General features: G+C 42.0%; 1 long non-coding RNA gene across 1 annotated transcript; it reads right to left on the bottom strand.

Moving 5' to 3' along the window:
* Window positions 1-6,210: 6,210 nt before the first annotated feature.
* Window positions 6,211-22,104, bottom strand: LOC117944027. The gene is made up of 3 exons (XR_004656480.1): window positions 22,094-22,104; window positions 7,856-7,860; window positions 6,211-6,307 (listed from the first exon to the last, which is right to left on the bottom strand). It is a non-coding gene; the product is annotated as an uncharacterized LOC117944027 (long non-coding RNA).
* Between the last annotated feature and the right edge of the window lie 538 nt (window positions 22,105-22,642).

Here is a 22,642-nt window from a genome sequence, read left to right as displayed (position 1 = left end):
TAGTGTTATGTAGGATTGAACATTGAAAAAAAGCATCAAAAGTGTTGAAAAAGGGACAAAAATGTAAGAAAAAGTAAACAAAACAACAATAAAACGCGTCAAAAAGTGTTAATTTTCAGTTTTGAAGGGGAGGCAACACACGGGATAACAATAAATTTGAATATTAGAGCTGTTCTTTGTAACGTCAATTCATGCCTATTAAGCAGTGTAGGTTTAGATGTTCTTCTACGGAGGGTGTGTGTCCCACATGGTCCCAGTGCAGGAAGACACTCCGGTGAGTGTGTGTTGGTCTCTGTGAGCCGCCAGAAGAAGGTAAGCTACGTAATGAATAATGTATAATATGTTGACTATCTTCAGTGTTTTTCATACCAAGGACCACTTAGAGCCGGAGCAGGGACTACTGTGTGTCGTATAAAGTAAAGTTCCATATTAAACTGGGCTTACTAGAGCCCACACACATACCTTTCCTATGGTATATATACAATACTACGCTATTAAAATAATTATTGACATATTCGTATATTTATGCATTTTATGTAGCACAGTTAAGCTAACTGTATCTGTGGACGGCTACCTGAAATTTATAATTTCAATTAAAAGAAAATCACTAGGCTGCCTTATCTTTGCAAATTATATATTGAACTGATGTTTGTGTGTATTTTCAGAAATATTTTAACTTACTGTTTTTCAAGCACACACTCTACCCTTCAGATACGGTCACAATAATGAGTCTGAGTCACCTTTTTTACATAAACATGGAGCATTTATGTGTAGGGTATCTAAGTCCGAAAAGGACATAATCGCTGTTTTGGCTAACCCTGTACGCGGTTCTATCAGACTCTCCTCAAGACTGTGGAACCATTGGCAATCACGTCTGTATATTAGTCACTGAACGTTGTTGAAGGCTCGTTATTTTCTATTTTTGTGTGTTTGATTGTGATATGGAGCCCCCTGGTCTGAAATAAAGTTTTAACCCGTCCCTCAAGGGGGGCAGCCATACGAAGCAGCCAGGGACCCACTCCAGAGCCTTGATCAAGGAAAACCTAGTACAAGTTTTTTGATGCTGTGGGAGACCTTAGGACCCCCACGCAAACATGGGGAGAACACACAAACTTTACACAGAACCTGGATTCTAACCCAGAACCTTCTTGCTGTGAGAAATTAATCAAGGAATAAATGGTCCCGCAGCAGAGTTGAGGTTTCTCAGACTGACGGGTAATTCTTTAAAACAGCAACAACTATAGACCCCAAGTTTAATTCTTAGAAAATAGTCCCCTTAAATTGCAATAATTTTAATTTCTCAAATCATTCAGCCCCAATTAGATGTGTGACCACGCTCGGCGTTGCCTAAAACAACAAGGCCACACATTTGTTTGGACCCCGTGATTTATTCTATTACAGGAAAACACGATCAAACTCAGCTTCTGTGTGGACTGATTGCACAGTAATAACTGACGACAAATATGTGTGTGTGTTTGTTCATTGGATTCAAGACCTGGTGCAGCAGCACTCCGCATTACAGAGAGAGAACATGACAAATATGAGCAACAGGAGGCCGGTTGGTAATTGGGTGTTTATGTTTTATACAAAAGCACAGCGTGATGCAAATGTTGGAATGTGTGTGACAGTGTAAATGGAACAGGTTGTGTTAAAGGGAAAATGACTTTTTTATTATACGTGTTAGGGAAGCTGTGTGCGTGTGTGTGTGTGTGAGAGAGAAAGATGTGTAAAGATGTCAAATGAAACCTATTAGATGTGTGTGAAGTCCTCTAACATGAAGCCAGCTTGTGTTCCCTTCCATGTGTCAAAAGGTTTCGAACAGCAATAATAGACGCTGTTTGCCTTAGTATCCTTAAGGCTAACACACACACGCGCGTGCACACATGCACGCACGCACACACAGACATGGGAGATATAGTAATATGTTGCAACCTTGCAGGTAAATTGGTTGCCTACATGGTGTTTTCCTCTTAGAGAGAGAGACGCCCTGGAGGGGACTGTTAGTGAATACAAGGGAGAGAAGTGTGTGTGGGGGGGGAAGAACAAGGGAAAGGAGGAATTAAATACAAGAAAAAAAGGAAGGACAGAAAGGCAAAGGGAGGAAATGGCTTTATATATATATATATATATATATTTGCAAGTTCTCGCACTTAGAAATAGTAGCACAGGCTGCAGCAGTTGCCATTAACCAGCGAGGAGAAAGTAAAAAGAGAGAAGAGTTCACACAGTAGTAGTAGAAAGTAAAAAGCAAATAATGACAGAAAACAATATTTTTGGAAAGTTTGACAGTTTTGAATCTTTTTTTGTTGTTGTGACAAGCAGTAGCGTCCCATGGGCTTTCACTCAGGGCCTTCCGTAACAACCTGAGAGGTGAGAAAGATCGCTCAACTGATGCGGTCGACGCTGATAAGGTCACGATGAAGCTGTGGCACGCATGTTCTCAGAAAGGTCAGTAGGTCACGTGGACTCTTTCCTTGAAAGTTTGTCATGCTGTTGTCGTCACTTTGAGCCGTAGCTCCATTTAGGCTCCTCAGCTCTGTTTCGGGAAATGTGTGCTTGAACTTGGTAAACAGCTGTGCGTCACTTGTGTACTAAAATCAATTCCTGATTTGTGTGATGATCTGTCGATTAGCGCTGTGTGTAGCTGTGTAGAGTGCGTGTGTGGGTCCGTTCAGCCTAAAGCTGCTCTCGGATGTCCCGCGGCGTACCGGGTCCTCCCATAGATAGCATCAAATTTTAAACAATCATCTTCGAGACACCGAAAATCCCCAATTCAGGCCCGACTGAACTGCTCATCTAAGCTCTTATTTTGCAGTATTCAAAGAACTCAAAGCTTTTTAACTGTGACAAGGATCCTGATGCACAATGCACCGTTACACGGTCAAAATCATCTGTGTGATCGAGGATGGGCTGGAAAAGCTCGACCAGCTCAGCTCTTTTGTTGTGGACCGTGCCCACCAACCTGGAGTTGGCGTTCCATCCTGAGAGACCCGTGAGATCCTCTCGGAAAACTCATCCTGCCGCTTTCGTCGCGTCGGGAGAAAGTGTAAAAAATGACAACAATCCTTCCAGATTTGCAACAAAAATCTTGCAGTCGTTTTTTTGTTAGGCTCCCTGAGACATCGCAAGGTTTAATGTGTGTGCAACAGTGCACAAACGGAGGCTGATGGATATCTTCTTTAACGCGCGCCTGTGCGCCGTTAACTCTCTACGCCATTACAGCGGCTCCGTCGTAACACTGTGCCGCTGACTTAGTTTTGCAGTCGTATCTGCCTGACACTTCAAGTACTGAAGCTGCAAGATCCTGAGCTCGTTTTCTCTCTGTGACGTCCTCAAACTTAAAAATCACTTTTTCACTCTGGTGTCAGTGACATAGCGAAGTACAAATGACAGCTACGCAGTGTTGCTTAAATCGGTGGTCTCGTCCACCATAACTGCGACATACTTGGTGTTGTTGATCTCTTTTTTAATAGCATCATTTAGCACCTCAGCAACAGCATTCACGAGATCATTTTCAGTTTTCCCAGATGATCCCCTAAAAATCGGTGGCTGTGGCAAGGTTGTGTCGCAAGTCAGCGTCATTTTCATATAGCAGAGTAAGTAGCTCCAAATGATTACCTTGATTTAGGGACTCTTTCCCCTCGTCATGTCCCCTGGAAGACACTTCTTGCTGTCCCAAAAAAGGTGACACAATCAACGAGGTGCTTCCCGGTTTTTTCTCACTCTCATTGTGCAGGCTTGTCTCTCGTCTTTGCTGCTCATCCAGTTCCACCCTGTGTGATGGTTTGGGTATTTGTTCCTCCGTATTTGGTATTTTGGTTCTGTCTTGTGTCCAACTTCCCTCCCCGGTCTTATGTTGCAGTTTCTGTCTTGTGTATCCCTTAAGTGTCTCTACGTTCTGTTGCCTGTTTTATTTGGATAGTCTGGTTTTCTGTGCTGTCTAGTCTTTGATTTACTTCCTGTTTAACCACTCCTGTGATTACCTGATGTTTTCCACCTGTTTCCCAGCCCTCCTGTCACCTGCCTCTCGTTGTCTCATACCCAGTGTAATTAGTGTCTGTGCTCCCCTCGTCTCTTGTCAGATCCTTTTGTCTGTCTGTGCATGTCGCTGTTATCTCGTTCCAGTTGTTTGGTTTGGGATTTTTTCTCTTCCCTGAGGTCTTTGTTCCCCATGAGTTTTTTCCATTTTTCACTTTTAACTACTTGCATTTTTGAGTTTGGGATTTTGGACTTTGTTCCTACATATTTGGTTTCCTTTTTGTACGCCTTGTTTTTGTGGAATACATCCTGAATATACTCTCCTGCCTGCCTGCCTCTTCTCTGTGTTTTGGTCCTCACTTCAGTGAAGATTAACACCCTGGACTCACCAAAGGTCTTTAAATGTGCCCCCATTATGAGGTGTTGCTCTGATGCCTGATGTTTGTTAGCTGTCTTGGTGAAGCTATTGAGGTTAAAACCTGTGGTGTTCTAGGTTCACTCCCTGGTATTAAAAAGCAAATTAGCTTGTTGCGCTCGGTGCTAGCTGTTAGCCAGTCATAGCCGTCGTAGTTACCCTCAGTGAAGTGTCGCACAAAACCTTCGCCATCCTTGGTCAGCCTATCCAGCTTAGGTGTGGGTCTTCTTCTTAAAAGAAATTCTTTCTTCTCTCCAAACGCTCACCCTTAAAAAGGCACATGAAGGAGATCGAGACAGGATCGTTAGGAGGTGTGAAGGCAGCGGCCATAGCTAGTTCCCTCCTGGTTCACTAACAATCCTAAAAGGTTAAAGGTTCAAACTTTGTAAATTACATCAGCTAACCCCTACACAGTCACTACACATCAACATTTGATTGGCTGATCACACACACCTGTCAAAGTTATAATCAAATGGGAAATGGCAGCTTCAACGAAGGGCTACTAGTGCTGGTCCATGGAGCTGTGATAAGTTAAGATAACATGGAAAAGACAGCTACTTAAAAAAAACAAATTAACTATATTGTTTCTGGAAATGTAATTTTAACGTCCTGAAAAAGTAGTTGATTTTAGACACACATTCATTTAATTATGAAAAATTATATTTTTGATTTTGACAAGGCCAGCAGAGATTGCCTTGGTGACCCTGACAGCCCCCCACTGGAAATATGGGATGTTAATAAAGTCATCCAGAGTAAGAAAAGCATGGGTCAGGGTTAGTCAAGTGGGCCTGTGTCTTCAGCTCGAGAGGAACAACCACTTTAGAGAAAACCACAAAGGCCAAAACAATCCCTGGGCAGTGTTGGACAAATCAGGCCAGAAAATAATAACTGAAAGCTTAAGGCTCACACATGTTCTCCCAAACTGTTAATATTTTGCATTTTGTTCATTACATTTCTGAGAAGAGGCCAAAGAGACAGCTTTGCTTTGGTTTTACGGCCACACCTTGCAGGAAAAGCAACAGCGTTACATTTGTCCCATCCAACTCCCGTGATTAGGTCATGTTTTCTTTTGTTTATGTACAGCTTCCACTTCCTGTTTTGTTTTGTAACTCTGTGTCTGTCTCTGTTTCAGGTCACTTTTCTTCCCCCCGTTTGATTACTGCAATGGGAAAATTACATTTAAGCATGGTTTCATATGTCCTTCTCTTATATGCATGTGTTGTTCATTCATATATTTATTCACAATGCTTTTCAGGTTGGATGACTTTTAAAATCTCTCCTTCTTGAAGGAGAAGACGACTGTTTGTTTTTGCATTTTTCCTCCCAAGGACAAAGGCCACAAAGTCTAACAAACAGTTGACCAGAGCTATGGTCATCATAGCAGGTCCCAGGTCCCAGGGTGAGACCACAGTCCAAAGACACAAGTCGTTCTTTTCCAGCTAAGACAGAACAACCAGTAGAGAACTTTGACACACAAAGGGCCGATTCAGAAAGACGTAAAGGCTTCAAGTTGTCTGCCTGGGAAGAATAACTGACGCACTGAGCCAACGCTGTCCACATCCGAATGTCATTACAAGAGTGACCAATAAATATCAGAATAACTTATTTTCTTATAGTCGTCTTGTTCTGCAGTGGTCAGTTAATCTCTTTCTGTGAAACAGTTACCTTTGAAACGACTCCTTAAGTCTTTCATCTTCAATGGACGCTTCCCTCAGCTGCCAGGAGCGGCAAATCTGTCAGCATTGCGCTTTGGACATTTTGAGCGTCAGTCAGAAAGTTTAATTTTTGTTACTTTATGGTAACGAGTTACTCCAGCTGCCAGTTGGAAAATAGACGTCCTTCGCGCTGGCTGATCCCAGAGAAACATACGATGTAAACTTTTGTTCCTACCAAAACATTAATTCTGAGGACAAGCTCATAATTGCCGTTGCTTGGCTACCTAACGTTTGTAATATAACACTGTTTGTACATACAACTTAACATTAGATGCCAATCACATGGTTTCTAAACGGTCCCTCACAGCGAGTCCTGCACGGGTCACTAGGTTTAGTTCGGCGGCTGCTCGCTCTGCCTGCACGCCGCTACGGCTAACGAGCAGGCTAACTGCTAACAGACCCCGCTGCGACCAATTAACAATACAACTTCTGTCATTACATATGTAATTTATAAAAGGTTTCTAGTGTCAGTGTATTGGCCGTGGCTGCGTGACCTTCTCCCCATCAAACAGAGAACGCCGCCATCCCAGAGAGGCCAAAGCGTCACAACGCTTCACCGTACTTTTTGACCAGCGTACTTGGCGGGGCGGCCAGAGCTTTTCTGCAGCTCAAGTCGGTGGCGGTGTGTACGTACGATTACACGTTCTGATCTATTCCTGCATCCTAGTGTCCGATTCATGCTGACCGTGTCCTAAAAGCTCCCTCTGAATGGTTAATGGTGGTCATTTCAAATTTTTAACATGTATAAATATCAACCTATCATGTAATTTTTATAATTGCTGTGTTATTGGCAACTATTTGAGAAGAGTAGAGGAGAATAACTAGAGGGAAGAAGGCAGGAAGCGATTCAATTCTTATCTTATTCCACAGTCACAGTCAAGTTCTAGGCAGTATTTACTCCATCTCATTGCTATTCATACGGTTATCATTATTGTCATCATCATCATGCAGAATTTGGAATTTAATATGAAAGGTTTGACATCGAAACTCATTTCAGAGTCTGATGGCACACAGATCCTGACAGGACAAATGTGTGTTCTGGTCAGATTGTCAGATACACACCTGCCAGTCACAGCAGTAAACCTGTGTGGGAGAAGTACGAGGACATAGAAACTCATTATAATTTGAAACCTGCAGCATGGATTTGAAGAGATATGACCTGAAGTTAGTGTTTTTTTTAGTCCAGTTCTGAATCAGTACTCTTTGGTTATCAGTGCCAAGATATTGAGTTCAAAAGATGAATGTGCAGACACTTAGACTTAGAGATAAAGCTGTCATTCACTGAGGCAGACTTCCTTTAGCGGGGACGCATTTGGCATGCAAGGAGTTTTAAAGTTGTGTTTTACACAAACATACACTCTTTGTCTGCTGGACGCACAACTAGGCAACTTTTTTACAACATATTCACCACATCAACTTCACAGAGGGACGTATCACTGTTGTGCTTACAACTTGTTCTGGTGCCTACAATGCCAGCCAAAATCTAATAATACTGCTTTAAAGGCCCTCAAAACCCACACAGGGGTTTTGAGTTATTCTGGCTGATTGGACCTCTTCCCGGGACTGTGTGTGTGTGTGTGTGTGTAGACACTGATTTATTGACATTGTGCAGAGTGTCCCGTTAGTTTTCTTGTACCTGATAAGGCAGGACAAATGACAGCTTCATCATTCTTATTGGTAGAAAAAGATTTGTGACCTACATTATGTAAATTTGCATCTGGGCTCTGGCCCACCTTCAATGTGAGACGAGGTCTAATCAGCCAGATTAACTGAAAGAGGCTTCAGTGACTTTAACATTCACAGGTTATATTCGTTGATTGCAGTGTGCCACTTGCATGAAATAAAGAGAGGTCCATGTATCTGTGCAATCATGTTAGCACAAACCAGGCTGCTCACATGAACCAGTCCTACACGTAGCTACAAAAAGTAATGCACTGTAATTTGGATGTGTTTAATATATTAATTACTGTATGCACCATAGTGACTTCTGGTGCATAAGAGTTGGGCTGGATGGGTGTGTCATCAAATGAATGGGTGGGTCGTAAAAGACAGGGATTTCAAGTAGGGCAGCAGAGTTTGAGTCCCTGGAGATGTTAAGGGGAAAACACAGGACTTTTACCCAGGAAACGGGTGTTTGTGGTCTGGCAGGGAAACTTCAGAGGACCGGTGTTTTAACCCAAGCCACAATCTTTAAAAAAAAAAGAAAACTACTCAATTTGGAGTCTTAACTATGTCTAAGTATCCTCCAGGTGCACCTTGTCTTGGCTAAACTTAACTTTAAGAACAGACACACTTAACTGTCGTTTGACTGATTGTCATGGGCTTTCATAGGATATTATACAAATTGGTTTTCATAAAATATCACACAAACCCATTCATGACATTGTGTTGCATTAACACAACTGGGATGATCAAATTTAACTTCTGGCGTAGTCTGATTGGATAAAGCACACAAACCCAAAAATGGATTCGTCTCAAGTAACGAGACAAGTAGTGTGAGGCATTCAATGCATCTGAAACTTGTGGAAATTGATAATACGGCATGCAAAATGGACAGAACTACACAGAAATGGCATTCTGGATGAATGCATCACTGATTCCTTCTGCTTGTCACTTTTCACTCCTTCCTCTCTAAGTCCTTTTTACAACCTCCTTGCCACGTATCCTCTAAACTCTTTCCCCTTCCCCCTACCTTTACCTTTGATTTCCACTCCATCTCCTCATTTCCATTTTCTTTTCTTCCCTCCTCTTTGCCTCGCCATCCTCTCCTGACTTATCCTCCCTGGTCGCTCCATGTCCTCTCCTCCATCTTCTTCCCATTTCAGCACCTTCCTTCCTCCCTCCCCTCTCTTTTTTCCTCCCCACAATCCCTCTCAGATGAATGAGTAACCTGGTTCCAATTCTCGTCCTCTGGGCCTTTTTCTGGGATGACATTTAAACGCCAGGGTGGGAACACACACTCACACACACACACACACACACACACACTTACACCTGCTGAGTATGCAGACAGCAACTTTTGATTTAGCACAGCTACTACATACAGGATCACACACAGGGAGGTACCACACATTCAAAAAAACAAAGAATATTCCTTCAGCACATTTATCTGTGCAATGCAACTGTCAAAGGGAAACAGTGAGAGAGAAAATAGTCCAACAGATCACCCCCCCATAGACGAGGAGTGTGGGACTCGATTGGAGACAGAGATAACAAAAAGAAAAGAACAAATTCAGGATTATTTTTTTTCACGTCAAAGGCTAAGATTTAAACAAAGATTGTTTATAAAAAAAAACAATTGCCGGGTTTCCATACAAGTGCAGAGTTAACATACACATTGTTCATAAAACCAAGCATTTTATTAATAAGTGGCTACTAGAATGCAGTCAAGCTAACTACTAACTTTCATTTTCACCAGATATGTGTGGTCCATGAATAGATATAATGTAGAGGGTCTCCTGGTGACGATTAATAACAAAGATAACTTAAGTGATTGGCTTTCTTGATTCAGTGTAACTGGCACCCATCCCTTCCTCCATCCAAATAACGCAGGAAATGACGTCTTTGATGCTCTAAATTATCCCCCCAGTTATACTTTGCCTCCCCTAATGCTAAAACAAACAACCCCCCCTTAATGTTGATCCCAAAGTTACGTCTTCGGGTTCGTGGCGTGGCTTTCTAATATTAGGAGCAACTATGATAGCGGGTAGTATAAAAGCCCAAAAATCTGAGTAAGGAGGTTGGTTGGGGGGGGGGGGGGGGGGGGGGGGGGGGGGGGGGGGGTCAAAGAACACAGGACTTTTTGGAATGCAATAAAATTGGAAAAAACATCAAAATGTATAGAAAGTAGTTATTTCGCAATCCAATCCACTTTATATTTCTGAGAATTTGGTTGAAGAAACCCACTTTTCTTTTTTTAAATGGGTCAAATATGGGTCCAACCCTTTCCTGCTGGCCCCTTATATCTGCTGCTATGCTACCAGCAGTAAAACGAGTTTTTAGGGACATCCAGAAACTACAACACCAAAAAGAGATACAACAAAAATATCTATTTATTTAACTAAGGAAGTCTCCAGGGTGCCTCCCTAGGGAGGTGTTCCAGGCACGTCCAGCTGGGGGGAGGCCTCTGGGAAGATCCAGGACTAGGTGGAGGGATTATATCTCCAACCTGACCAGGGAACGCCTCGGGACCCCCCTGTGGGAGCTGGTTGATGTGGCTCCGGAAAGGGAAGCTTGGGGTCCCCTGGTGTAGCTGCTGGCCCCACGACCCGATACCGGATAAGCGGAAGAAGACGGATGGATGGATGGATGGAACTTACTTTTTTTTAAAGTAAGTGCTGTAGTACAACTAGCAGGAGACAAGATATACTCGAGGTAAGTTTGGAGAGACTACCTTATTTAATCAATAAATTAATAAATGTGTTGAAAAATGCTGGGGGGGTTGGCTCCAGGTCGAGGATTATTTTTAGAAAGATAGATAGATAGATAGATAGATAGACGTTTATTGATCCAATAAAATGGGAAATTATGGTGTTACAGCAGCAGAATCAGTCACACAGGACAGAATATAAATGTAAGCTAATTACTAGGATACAATATACATACATACAATATACATGAAATAACATATGCTAAATAAACCCTTTTGAAAAATGAATAATAATTGTTGCCCCCCTGCAGTAGCTCTGAGGACCCCCTGTCAAAGATCTCTGAACTAAAGGATTCTTCAATAGACGCATGAAGAGAAAACAAGAAGAAGACAGGAAGCAAGACAAGAAGGGAAAAAATTGGAAACATTCCTCTGTGGCATCTTTCTTTTGCCAGCACGGTGAAGACTAATGTAGACCGAAAGAGAGACCAATCCTTCTCCCCGTGGAGGCCCGCAGCGAAGGCTAATGGAGAGAGCTAGCATCAGTGAGACTGACACACAGAGAGAGGTTTCCTCGTGGTGTCATCGTGGCACACAAACCCACAGCGGGAGGGAGCCGGGGATCTCATTCCTCATCCTCTCATCCTCTCGGTAGGGCAGTTAGGAAGGCCACCCTGTAGCTGAAGGGTCATGGGTTAAATCCTCCATGTTGCCAGTGTGGGGGTTTGTGTGTGTGTGTGTTTGTGTTAATATCAGCAAACGCTTGACCCTCAAAAGTGCAGCAATCAATCAATTAATCAAATGTGTTTGTAAGTGTAAAATCCCCTTTATACAAGGTCTCAATGCAGATATAGAGCTGGGTCAAGAGATGAGGGGCACGGCAGGAGAATGTTCCATAACCAACAGGTTCATGCATTCATTCCTTCATATTTATTATACAGGAAAGATAGAAAGTAACATTACATTCCAATATAAACGGGCCTGACTCAGTTGAAAAACTGGTTTCAGCAGGTTCCTGTTGTTCAGAAACATAAATATTGAACATGGTTACAGGACGTCGGGACAGACATTTGAACAGGACATCATTGTGGACTAGACAAATTTGGACAACAACAATACAGTTACATAAGGACAAAGACATTTATAAAGACATGTACATGTATGTAATAGTGTTTTTTAGTTTACTAGGGGAAGGACCAGGAGACCAGCATCAAGGGGAGAGGGCGTGCCAGTGTATATGGTGTGATAGGCAAAAGTCATTTTTCATTGCCACTTCTTGATGAAGTGTTTGTATGTATTCAGGCTGTTCTAATGATCCATTTTTATATTTGCTAGGTAAAGTAAAGCACATTCCATATATTTATTACGGTATTGTAATGGAATGACTTTGAATGACGATGAAAACACTTGTCTTTTACTGAGAACATTTATTGTTCTCAGTAAAAGAGATATTTATTTACTTATTGTAAGTCCTTTATCAGACTGTATGAATTTGTGTCCCAGCCCAGGATAGGACATTATGCCTTTATGCTGGATTTTCAAGGAGGGCCCCCCCTAAGAGGACTACAGCAAGGTCCACGAGTAGGTGGACAGGAGGAGAAGTAATGTCCTCTTCCTTCAGCTGTTCAAAATCTGCGTCAAATTCTACGTCACCAGCCGAGACGAGGTGGTTAACCGTAGCTCATGCTAGCGCTAGCATGCTAGCTCATTCTCAATGGCAAAACGTTGCTACAACACACACCAGTTCTCTTTTGGGAAAATGAAACCATGGAAATCTATTCTGGTCCAACCTCAAAATACAGCGATGAACCGTAAGATGAGCAGAATATGGGCACTTATAAAATGAAATAACTTCACAGTTCAATATCAATGTTGTTTGTCAATGTCGTAAAGTTATTAATGCCCATATTCATGATTTCATTAATATTGATTAAACGTATTTTCATAATTTGCCCTTAATTGAATCTGTACCCTTACCAATTCCTAACGGAGAGTAGGCATGGAGAGATAAAAGGAGTGACTAAGGTAATACAATGGAAAAATATGAAGTATGGAAATGAAGCAAAATGAAGGAAAAAAAAACAGTTTACAATACTTTCTTTAATTAAATTGATGGGGATAGAGACAGACTAAAAGTTCTAGCAGCACCCGTAAGACCGAGGTATAAAAGGACTAGAGGGACTAGAAAATGGGAGAGTGAAAAGTGACTAAGAGACTTGAAATAGGGAAAAAAGGAGGGATAAATAGACTGGGAGTAGAAGAGGGGGAGCGGAAGGCGGGAGAGCGGCTTGTCGTTAAGCTCCACATTGATTTGACAGTTTCATTATAAAGAAGGATGAGTGGTAGAAAAGTGGAATTTGAGCAGATCGCTCTTTTCTCTTCACCTCTCCAGTTGTCTCTCGCACTTTTCTCTCTTTCTTCTTTGTTCCCCCACTCGATTTTTCCAGTCCTTCTCTCCACCTAGCTCTCTTTTTCTCTCTCGGCCTCCATTGCTACCACGCCACCTTAAATGAAAAAGGAGAGCTCTGATCTTTCCCCCCTTTCTGGATGATTACCATTTTATCTTTCAATTACCAACAATCCCTCTCCTCCCTTACCTCCCTCTCTCAATTTTTTTTCATCTTACCCTTAGTTTCCCTCTTCACTTTCCCTCATTACACGCTCCAGGTTTCTCGTATGTGGCCTGTCCAGTCCACATGTCTTTAAAGAAAATTAAATTGACATTGTTTTAGTTTTAGTTTTAGTTTTTGATGAAAACACTGCGTCCAATTTGTGATTGTTTCCAATTGAAATGATCTGAGATACACATAATTTTAGTGGAACAGTAGAGCTATGGTGATGGCTATTTAAAGAGATTTAAAGACATTTGGTTGGATCTAGTTGTGGCTCGGGGAAGGGAAGTTTGGGGTCCCCTACTGGAGCTGCTGCCCCCCGTGACCCGATACCGGATAAGTGGATGAAGATGGATGGATGGATGGATAGTTGTGGCCTACATTTGTTTTAAATATGACATTAGACATCTGGAACATCTAGAAGTGATGGTTCATTGCCATTTCAGTGACAATATTGGAATATGGAGCAGCAGATATTTGGGCCAAATTTAGAGTGAAAAGTAACAGGTTTAGTAAGTCCACGTTAACAGAGAGCTGTAGCCATATAACAATATATAAATGAGCTTGAATTAGCTCCACCTTAGTCTGCATAGTCCACACAGCATACTGAACACATTCTCACTCCCATCGCGTCAAAAAAAGCATTTTTGGGGTTTGGTATTTGTTGCAGATTCAAAAAGTCTCCTTTAGCGTCAGGACTGTTGGACGTGTGTTTAACTGACATTCAGCACAAGACTGGGACAGTTAGGTTTAGGAAAAGATGGTGGGTGGGGTTACAAATATGCGTTTCAGAGACACAGGGGACAATAACGGGACACGAGCGCCGGTCTCCTGGGTGAAAGTCCTGTGGTGTTTGACCCATCCACCCCTCCAGCCAACATCCTTAAACAGATTTTCAAAAATCAGTGTACTGTTGTGGCTCTCTAAGTCATCTTACAGAGGTGCACGGCAGCGATTTACAGACGCTGAAGGGGGATTTTTGCGTCTGTATCTGACGCTGAGAGACACTGAACGTGTGCCAGGATTTAGGCGTTGGGAAGGTGAATGTGTTGGCATTCCGGGACAGGAGAAAAATGTGCTCTCTTTTAACGGCATTACTTTAAACTTATTACTATAGTCTAAGTGCCAGACGGAGCCCCGTTCCTCTGCAAAATAGCCTCAGGATGGAACTTCAACTCAATTTTAATTATGGTATCAATTCCTAACGAGAGTTATATCGAGACACTTTACAGATAGAGTAGGTTTAGACCACACTCTGTAATTTACAGGTAGAGCAGGTCTAAACCACTCTATAATTTACAGATAGAGTAGGTTTAGACCACACTCTGTAATTTACAGGTAGAGCAGGTCTAAACCACTCTATAATTTACAGATAGAGCAGGTCTAGACCACTCTATAATTTACAGATAGAGCAGGTCTAAACCACTCTATAATTTACAGATAGATCAGGTCTAGACCACTCTATAATTTACAGATAGAGCAGGTCTAGACCACTCTAAAATTTACAGGTAGAGCAGATCTAGACCACTCTATAATTTACAGATAGATCAGGTCTAGACCACTCTATAATTTACAGGTAGAGCAGGTCTAGACCACTCTATAATTTACAGATAGAGCAGGTCTAGGCCACTCTATAATTTACAGGTAGAGCAGATCTAGACCGCTCCACAATTTACAGATAGAGCAGGTCTAGACCGCTCTATAATTTACAGACAGAGTAGGTCTAGACCGCTCTACAATTTACAGATAGAGCAGGTCTAGACCTCTCTATAATATACAGATAGAGCAGGTCTAGACCTCTCTATAATTTACAGATAGAGCAGGTCTAGACCTCTCTATAATTTACAAGGACCGAACAGTTGTAGTATTTCCCTCCAGAGCAAGCAACAGTGCCCCAAAACTCCCTTTCAGGCAGAAACCTGGGACAGACCCAGGATGTATTTGTCTTTGTTGATGTTCAAACATTGATTTAGTCATGCAACAGAAAACTCAGATTGGACAGATAGTCTAGCTAGCTGTCTGGATTTACCCTGCAGAGATCTGAGGACCAGGTAACCATGGTCCTCAGATTGGACAGATAGTCTAGCTAGCTGTCTGGATTTACCCTGCAGAGACCTGAGGACCAGGTAGCCATAGTCCTCAGAAACCCACCAGAGGTTAGAACGCCAACACCGAGACCGAGGAAGGTGATGGACATCCTGTGACCTATGAATGACCTGATGTTGTCTAAGCTTTCCTTTTGTCTCATCACACCACAACATGGTGTTTCTGGAGATTCCACCACAGAACAAAGCCAGTTACCAGTTACCAGTACCGTTCAAACATTGTGAGTTATGTCAAAATGTCATAATGTTAACCATTTCTGCTTTAAACAGCACGTCTGTTCAGATAACACAAATCTGTCAAATGCCAGACATTGACGCATGCTCTCATCTTTCTGCCCAAAAGTGCCTATCTTATTATTCCCTGAAAAGAGGGTCACACTGGCATTTTCAAAAAGTAACATTTCACACGAAGATATGTTCCTTTCAAAAAGAAAAAAGACGAGGAGATTAAAGCAGCACCAAAGATTATTTTCGCTTTAGTTTACAAGGTGAAAGAGTTGATATGAAACCTTTTTACAAGAAAATATCTTTCAGTTTGTCAGTATTAGTGTAGATGTGGATTGAATGTATGTGCCACTAAGTTGAAAATACATTATCACCCATTAAAAGTGTCATTTTCCTACAATTCCTTGTATCGACGTTCCCTGTTCTCTTCCCCTTTATCTCACCCTCCTACCTATTTTGTTGCTTCTTTATGTGCCAATTCCATCTTCTCTCTCCCCCTTTTTTTAGCCTGTCCCCTTCCTTCTCAGTTTCTCCACTCTGTCTTCTGTTTCTTCATCCGCCCGTTCCCTCCCTCCACCTCTCTAAAGGCTTCTGGGCTCTCCAGTTGATGTATTTGGCCTCCAGGTGTCAGTCTGGTTCATAAATTAAGCTGACTCACAGGTTGGCTTGTCTCTCTCAGTCTCAAACACACACACACACACACACACACACACACACACACACGTTTCCTCCATGTTTCCAACTCCAGTCGACCTATGCTTCACCTCGCTTCAAAGGCGAGACGAGCTGCAATTACCTACCAAAGTATCTCCTCTCATCCTGATATAGAGCCTAGCTGAACGGAATCCCTGTGTGTGTGTGTGTGTGTCTGTGTGTGTGTGTGTGTGTGTGTGTGTGTTTGTGTGTGTGTGTGTGTGTGTGTGTGTGTGTGCAGGGCCGGCGTTTGCTTTAGTAGGCGACCTAAGCAATTGCCTAGGGTGTCAAATGTGTAGGGGGCGCCAGTGTTGCCCTTAGGTCTACTTCCTATTAATAATGGAATTAACGTTTACTTGTCAACCTTATTATTAGATTGAACTGATGATTATTGTCGAACATTTCCTAATTGGGGGAAAACTTCCAACTGGTGATATAGTTTGAAGTTCCCATGACGTGGGTCAGACTCTAACACACAGAGCTCTGGAGCACACCTGCGTGTCTCTTAGTGTCCACTCTTACTGTAGAAATAGAGACAAGCAGCAGTGGTCTGAGCAGCTTCAGACGCGGTCTGCTGTGGACATGCTGTGGCAGATGCGTCCCTGTAGTTCTGCGTAGTTTTGGGTTTTCACCTCCGAGGTCCCCTGAACTGTCTCATCCAGAGACCAGCGTCTCCAACGGGGCTCTGAGTCTGACAGGAGGTCTGAGATCTACTGATCAGCAGAGCCATCACATGATGCACAGCACACTATGGTGCAAGTGGATCATTTTCTGAAAGGTTGTGACTTTATTCCTTCAATAGCCTATTTTATCATCACTTTCATTTTTTCAAAATATCCTCCGAATCAGGACAGGAGCAGAAATCGTGGTCAAACACATTTGAAATATTACAGTGCAGGAGTTTATTAATAAGTTTCTAATAAATGAATGCATCATTCAGGTGAATAATTGTCATATTCACATTTGAGGAGGTTACTTCCCCAACAAAAGACGCGAAAGAGGGACGAGTAAATTATGCTAAGCTACATGTGTGCTGACTCAGATAGAATTAGAAAAGTCAATCTACAGGAGAAGAAATAGATGAAAGTAATACAGCGTACGCGAGAGGCTTACATATATATAGGCAATATATTCCATGTTTTTAGTAATGCTGTCAGCTAAACGCGTTATTACAATCACACTCTCATACAGCAGCACACTGCAAATCATTTGGTTCCTACCAAGATAAAAAAAAGTGTCAACGAATTTCTCTCGTTTTAGGAGTGAATTTCTTATTTTAAGTGTTCAGTTTTCACTATAAACTTAAATCGAGCAAGCTTGTTAAGTGAAATCATCTTGCTGCATGGACAGATTGTTCTGAGTATCTTTTTCCTCAGATTCAGTGTTTTGATCTTGTTTTAGACCCTTTTCCTCAGATTTAGTGTTTTTATCTTGTTTTAGACCCTTTTCCTCAGAGTTAGTGTTTTATCTTGTTTTTACAAACCCATTTTTTTGCAGTGCATACAGCAATAAATATATGGAATACATACTGTATGACTTACAGTGCGCTACTTTTCGAGCGATATGTATGAATGGTTCATGACTCCCTGATCCCCCTGATTTATATGATACAAAGAAATGCCAGTAATTCTCTTGCATTTGTAGATATTGCTAACATTTTTGTTTTTTGATTACACTTTATTTATCCCACAAGGGGAACCTACACTTTACACACTGTTGTTATAACACACAGGCCTGAATTACACACACATGCTCAGGACCTATACATGCACTAATGGAGGGATGTCAGAGTGGGGGGGCGTCCCATGGAAAGGCGCCACGAGCAGTTGGGGGTTCAGTGCCTTGCTCAAGAGCACCTTGGCAGTGCCCAGGAGGTGAACTGGCACCTCTCCAGCTACCGTTTCACTTGAACCAGCACCCCTCCGGTTCCCAGCCCAACTCCCTATGGACAGAGCTACTGTCACCCCCCCAATTGGATTCTAATTCCTGATAAGTATAACCTGAGTTGATAATGCATCTTTTTGAATTAGCCAGTCACTGAGGACATGCAGCTAGAACAGTCTCCGGGTTCTACCAAGAATATTTGTCGAATTCCAGCACCGAAATGCCTCCATCCCCTTGTTTAGTTTTTAAATTAGGTTTTATTGGTCCCTCATCACCTGTCTTAAAAATGAACATAGATGAGGTGGTTAGTTGCAGTAGAAATAAATGCAGCTGCTTTTCCATTCTTCAGCGTTTGACACAATTGTTGAGGACCACTGAACCACTTATGTGTGGAGATATAATGTGTGCTTTTCAGAAGCTACTCACCTCAACCTGACTTCCATAAAACATTGATAAAATTTAAAACTAATGAAAACTGGAGGGTGCAACCCTGAAAGCGCATGACACATCGCAGCATTGTCATATTTTAGTTCATCCTTATTATGGAAAGCAGCACGGGCGAGCCGCAGAAATCCGGCTGAAACTGAGGAATTAAAGTAGGATGGCATGCACTGTCTGTCAGTCTGATGGTGAAGTTTGACCATGAATTCACCCGATCATAAGAAGAAGGGGCAACAGTCATAGTCATAAGATGACACTTGACTCAAAATCTATCTTGTGAATAGAAAGCGCTCACTGTACTAAAAAGTTAGCTTCTTCAGTGTCCTGCAGCATCATTCACCCCCCTCTCCAAGAACCCATATTTACTTCCAAAATATGAAAAGACAGGACATCAGATTCTGGCCTCTTGATGCAAAGCTGTTGACCTAGTCCAGCAGGACGACTCGCATCCGTCCCATTTTATCCTGGTTATGTTGGGTTCCTAAAAAGGTTAGGATACATTTGAAGGTTCTTGTTCTGACTTATAGATCCTTCATGATAAGGTCAAATACTGACGCTTGGCCAGTGTCTCTCAGCGTCAGATCAAGGCGCACAATGCACCCTTTAGCGGGTGTATGGGACGCACCAGGCAGTGCATCAGCTCTCTATAAAATGACGTGGTATTAAGAGTGAAAACAGTATGAAAGACCCAAAATCTGGGCAAGGTAGTTGGTTGGGGTGGTGGATTTGGTGACCCCACCGACAATCTATTCCTTAACCTAACTCTGTCGTTCTTGTGCTGTGTGTAAACGTACATTTTGAACCCCACCCACAATCTTTCCCTTACCCTAACCATGTGGTTTGACCGAGCTGTACATGCGAGTGCGTGGGTACATGCATGCTTGCGTGCATTCAGATGATCACGCACCCCCTTTTCATGTTAATGAGGTGAAAAGATGAATGTTGAAATGCTTCCAGGAAGAAGACAATCATCATGATGATGATAGAAATCACAGTGTGTGTGTGTGTTCACACAGGCAAGTGTGCGCCTGATGGAAGACACTGTATGCATGTGTGTGTTTTGGATTCAGAGGTAATGTTCGGGCATGTAAAGCATGTCTGATGAAGATTACCCCGCTTATAGCACCATCATAACCCACCACACTCAATCATTTAATAAACTCCAAGTATTCTGATTGCGTCCCATATGTCCTTCTGCTTTAAGAATGCAGAAGAAATTGAGTTATTTCATGAATGGATGAGAGGAAAGCGGGTCTCAGGCAACAAATACTAAATGGGTTGCAATCCTTACTTGAGCGACTATTTAATTAAAAACACTGAGCATCATTCATCAAATACCATAGTATACATTTTTGTCGAGAGCATGCTTAATAGACATAATAGCAGAGCTGAGGTCTCTGCCTCAAATTTAAAATTTAAGTCCCAAGGCAGTGGGCACTCATGTCATTTCAGTTGAATTCAAATATGTATTGCGCCGTAAACAACACCATGAAGAGCAACTTAAGGTCAGACACAAAGGCTGTATTGATGCATTGCAAAATTCATCATGACAAAATAAGCTATGACTAAAGCTCTGGGGGCAACGTGATTACAAGTGCAAATTAAATGATGGAACTGCTGTGCAGATGAATCAGCTTATGGCACTTTTGTTGTTGAATTTAGAGTTTCCAAAGCAGCTTTGAACTGCCCTGTAATGAGTTGACTATAGGGCAGTACAGCCTGACAGTGGAACCCCAATGGGCCTGGGATGGGGGGGGTTACTGTACACTGGGTCATCTGGATATGTCACCTGCAAAACTAAATTGTTGGAGTAGATTGGACTTCAGAGGCATCAGCTGCAGATCCTTAATCAAGACCCAAAATCAGGACAACGTTTCAGACCACGTAGGTGAGAGCTAACTATCCTTTAGGTGATGATGTTTCCTCAAGTTTCAGATCAAGCCTCAGCCATATGCAAAGCAGTGTGTGTGTGTGTGTGTGTGTGTGTGTTTGTGTGTGTGTGTGTCTGTGTGTGTGCTAGCCTGTAGTTTTCAGAGTGAGCCAAGATGAAGGAGAAGTTGATTGTTGCTGTGTCTATCCAGCTAGATGTTCCTCCACAGGCAGTAGACAATTCTACTGCACACACGGATGTGTCTGTGCACGTGTTTTTTTTCTGAATATGATAAGGCAATATTCTGAATTTGATGCAGGTCATGTCATTTGGATATTCCTGATAAGGCCTTACTCCAAACATGGCAATGTCTGATTAAAAATGTGCGATATGCCAACATTGTTGAGGTTTTGCAGCAGTTTGTGGCAGTTTACCACCAGTTCAAGGCCTCTTGTATGTTTGGCTGAGGGAGAGATGCATGGCCAAAAGAAAAGCCCTCAACTCTGGTAGGAAGGAGAAACACTGTACTATATTAGTACTATTTAACATTTTAGTTTTGTGCTGTACAACTGTGTCATTCAAACATTACAAATCCTGGGTATCTAGTGTTTGCACACATTACAGCAAAGTTAAGGCTTCTGATCATTCAGGCATACATTCGGTGGTATCATGCTGCCATCTAGTGGAAATTGTTTTTGCATATGTGCCAAATCTATACACATTAATGGGATGTGGCCTGACTCTCAAATGGATTGTCTTGACTTGTATCCTAAACAAAGGCTGGGAAAAGCTATTATCTCACCCATCTTCTTACTATGAGCATACATCATAACCTAAGGTTTGGGTTATTTTAGTGAAGAGAGTTTCTGCATTTTATGTCTGAGCCCGGTTTTTATGTGTAAAATCCTACTAAGTTATTCCTTAAGGAACCCAGGTTTTCTTTTATTTTGAAAACCTTGACTCACTTGTTACTTTACAGAGTGTCATACAGACATAGCCAAGGTTTTAAGGTGATTGCAGTTGTTCTGATTAGACCATAGCTTAGATGAGACATCTCCATCTGCCTAGAAACATAATAAAGTTGTCGTTTGTCTTGCCCTATCAGGTGCAACAAAGCTAACAAGAGACTCCGGAAGAATTAATCAGTCTATACACCCCCACACAGTCCTTGTAAGACGTTTAATCGGCCAGATTGAATCAGAACACGTGTTGGTGTTCTGAGCCTTCAAAGCCACATTTTCTGAGGCTTTGATTTTTAATGGTCTGCTTACACCCACAGTCTACATTGAAGTGCATTCAAATATTTAGACACCTCCACTTTTGCATCATGTTATGTTCCAGCCTCATGCTAAAATTGGTAAATGCATCACCCCCTTCAATCACACTCAATTTAAATATTAACAAACCACTTCCTGTCAGTTTTACTCAGTTTTAAAGGAGCAAGCCGACTTAGTAGGACTCACGCTTATTTACTGTATCCCCAAGAGTTACATAAATTCATACATACCCTTCTCATCTCCGTGCCTGTTGTAGCTCTGTCTGACGCACCCACCGCTAGCCTAGCTTAGCACAGATCCAACGAGCCTACTGCTCCCATACGTGACAAAATAACACCAACATGTTCTTATTTACATGTTGTGGTTGGTATAGTGAACAAATAACAAGGTCCCATGAGACACAGACATTTTCGAACCTGGGAACTATATTCTCGGAAGCACTGCTACTTGGGCGGAGTGATTAGTACAACACCTGAAAAGCAGGGTTGTTCCTCTCTGCTCCTCACCACGGAGCTCTTCAGGTGCTGCTAGAGGTCCAGGATGTCAGTTCAGTGTTCCTTTAATGTTTGAGATGGTTCTCCTGCCTAACTATGCTTTTCACTGCAAAAAAATGAGGTTCTGTAGAAAAGGCCTTGTCACAAAGCTGAAATTTGAGCCGTTTTTCATCAATTGGATCCATGCTTCTTGCAGGACAGCAAAGGAAGTCATCCGACATATTCTGAAAGGAAACAAAGGATGTGGGATACTTTGAGTTTTACTTCCTTTATTGTCCAATCATCTGGAACATGAGGAAATAAACAAGCAAAACCTTGTACAATCAGATGTGCAATCAATGTTTCCCAAGCCACTGATTTGAGCTTATAAATAAAATAACAAATATTCTAAAGTAGAATTTGGACAAGTTAGTTTAGGGTTTGTTATTTTAAAGGGAAATCAGTTTGTCATTGGCTGTATTTTATTCAGCAGAAGACTCATCCTGCAGCTAGAACCCAATGGTTAAATGTAATAATAATAATTATAACCTGATAACTGATAATCTAAAAAAATAAAAAATGTTA

The sequence above is a fragment of the Etheostoma cragini genome, chromosome 4, assembly GCF_013103735.1.
Source record: "Etheostoma cragini isolate CJK2018 chromosome 4, CSU_Ecrag_1.0, whole genome shotgun sequence".
Lineage (NCBI taxonomy): Eukaryota > Metazoa > Chordata > Actinopteri > Perciformes > Percidae > Etheostoma > Etheostoma cragini.
Note: the sequence above shows the minus strand (reverse complement) of the source record. Positions and strands in the feature narration are given on the sequence as shown.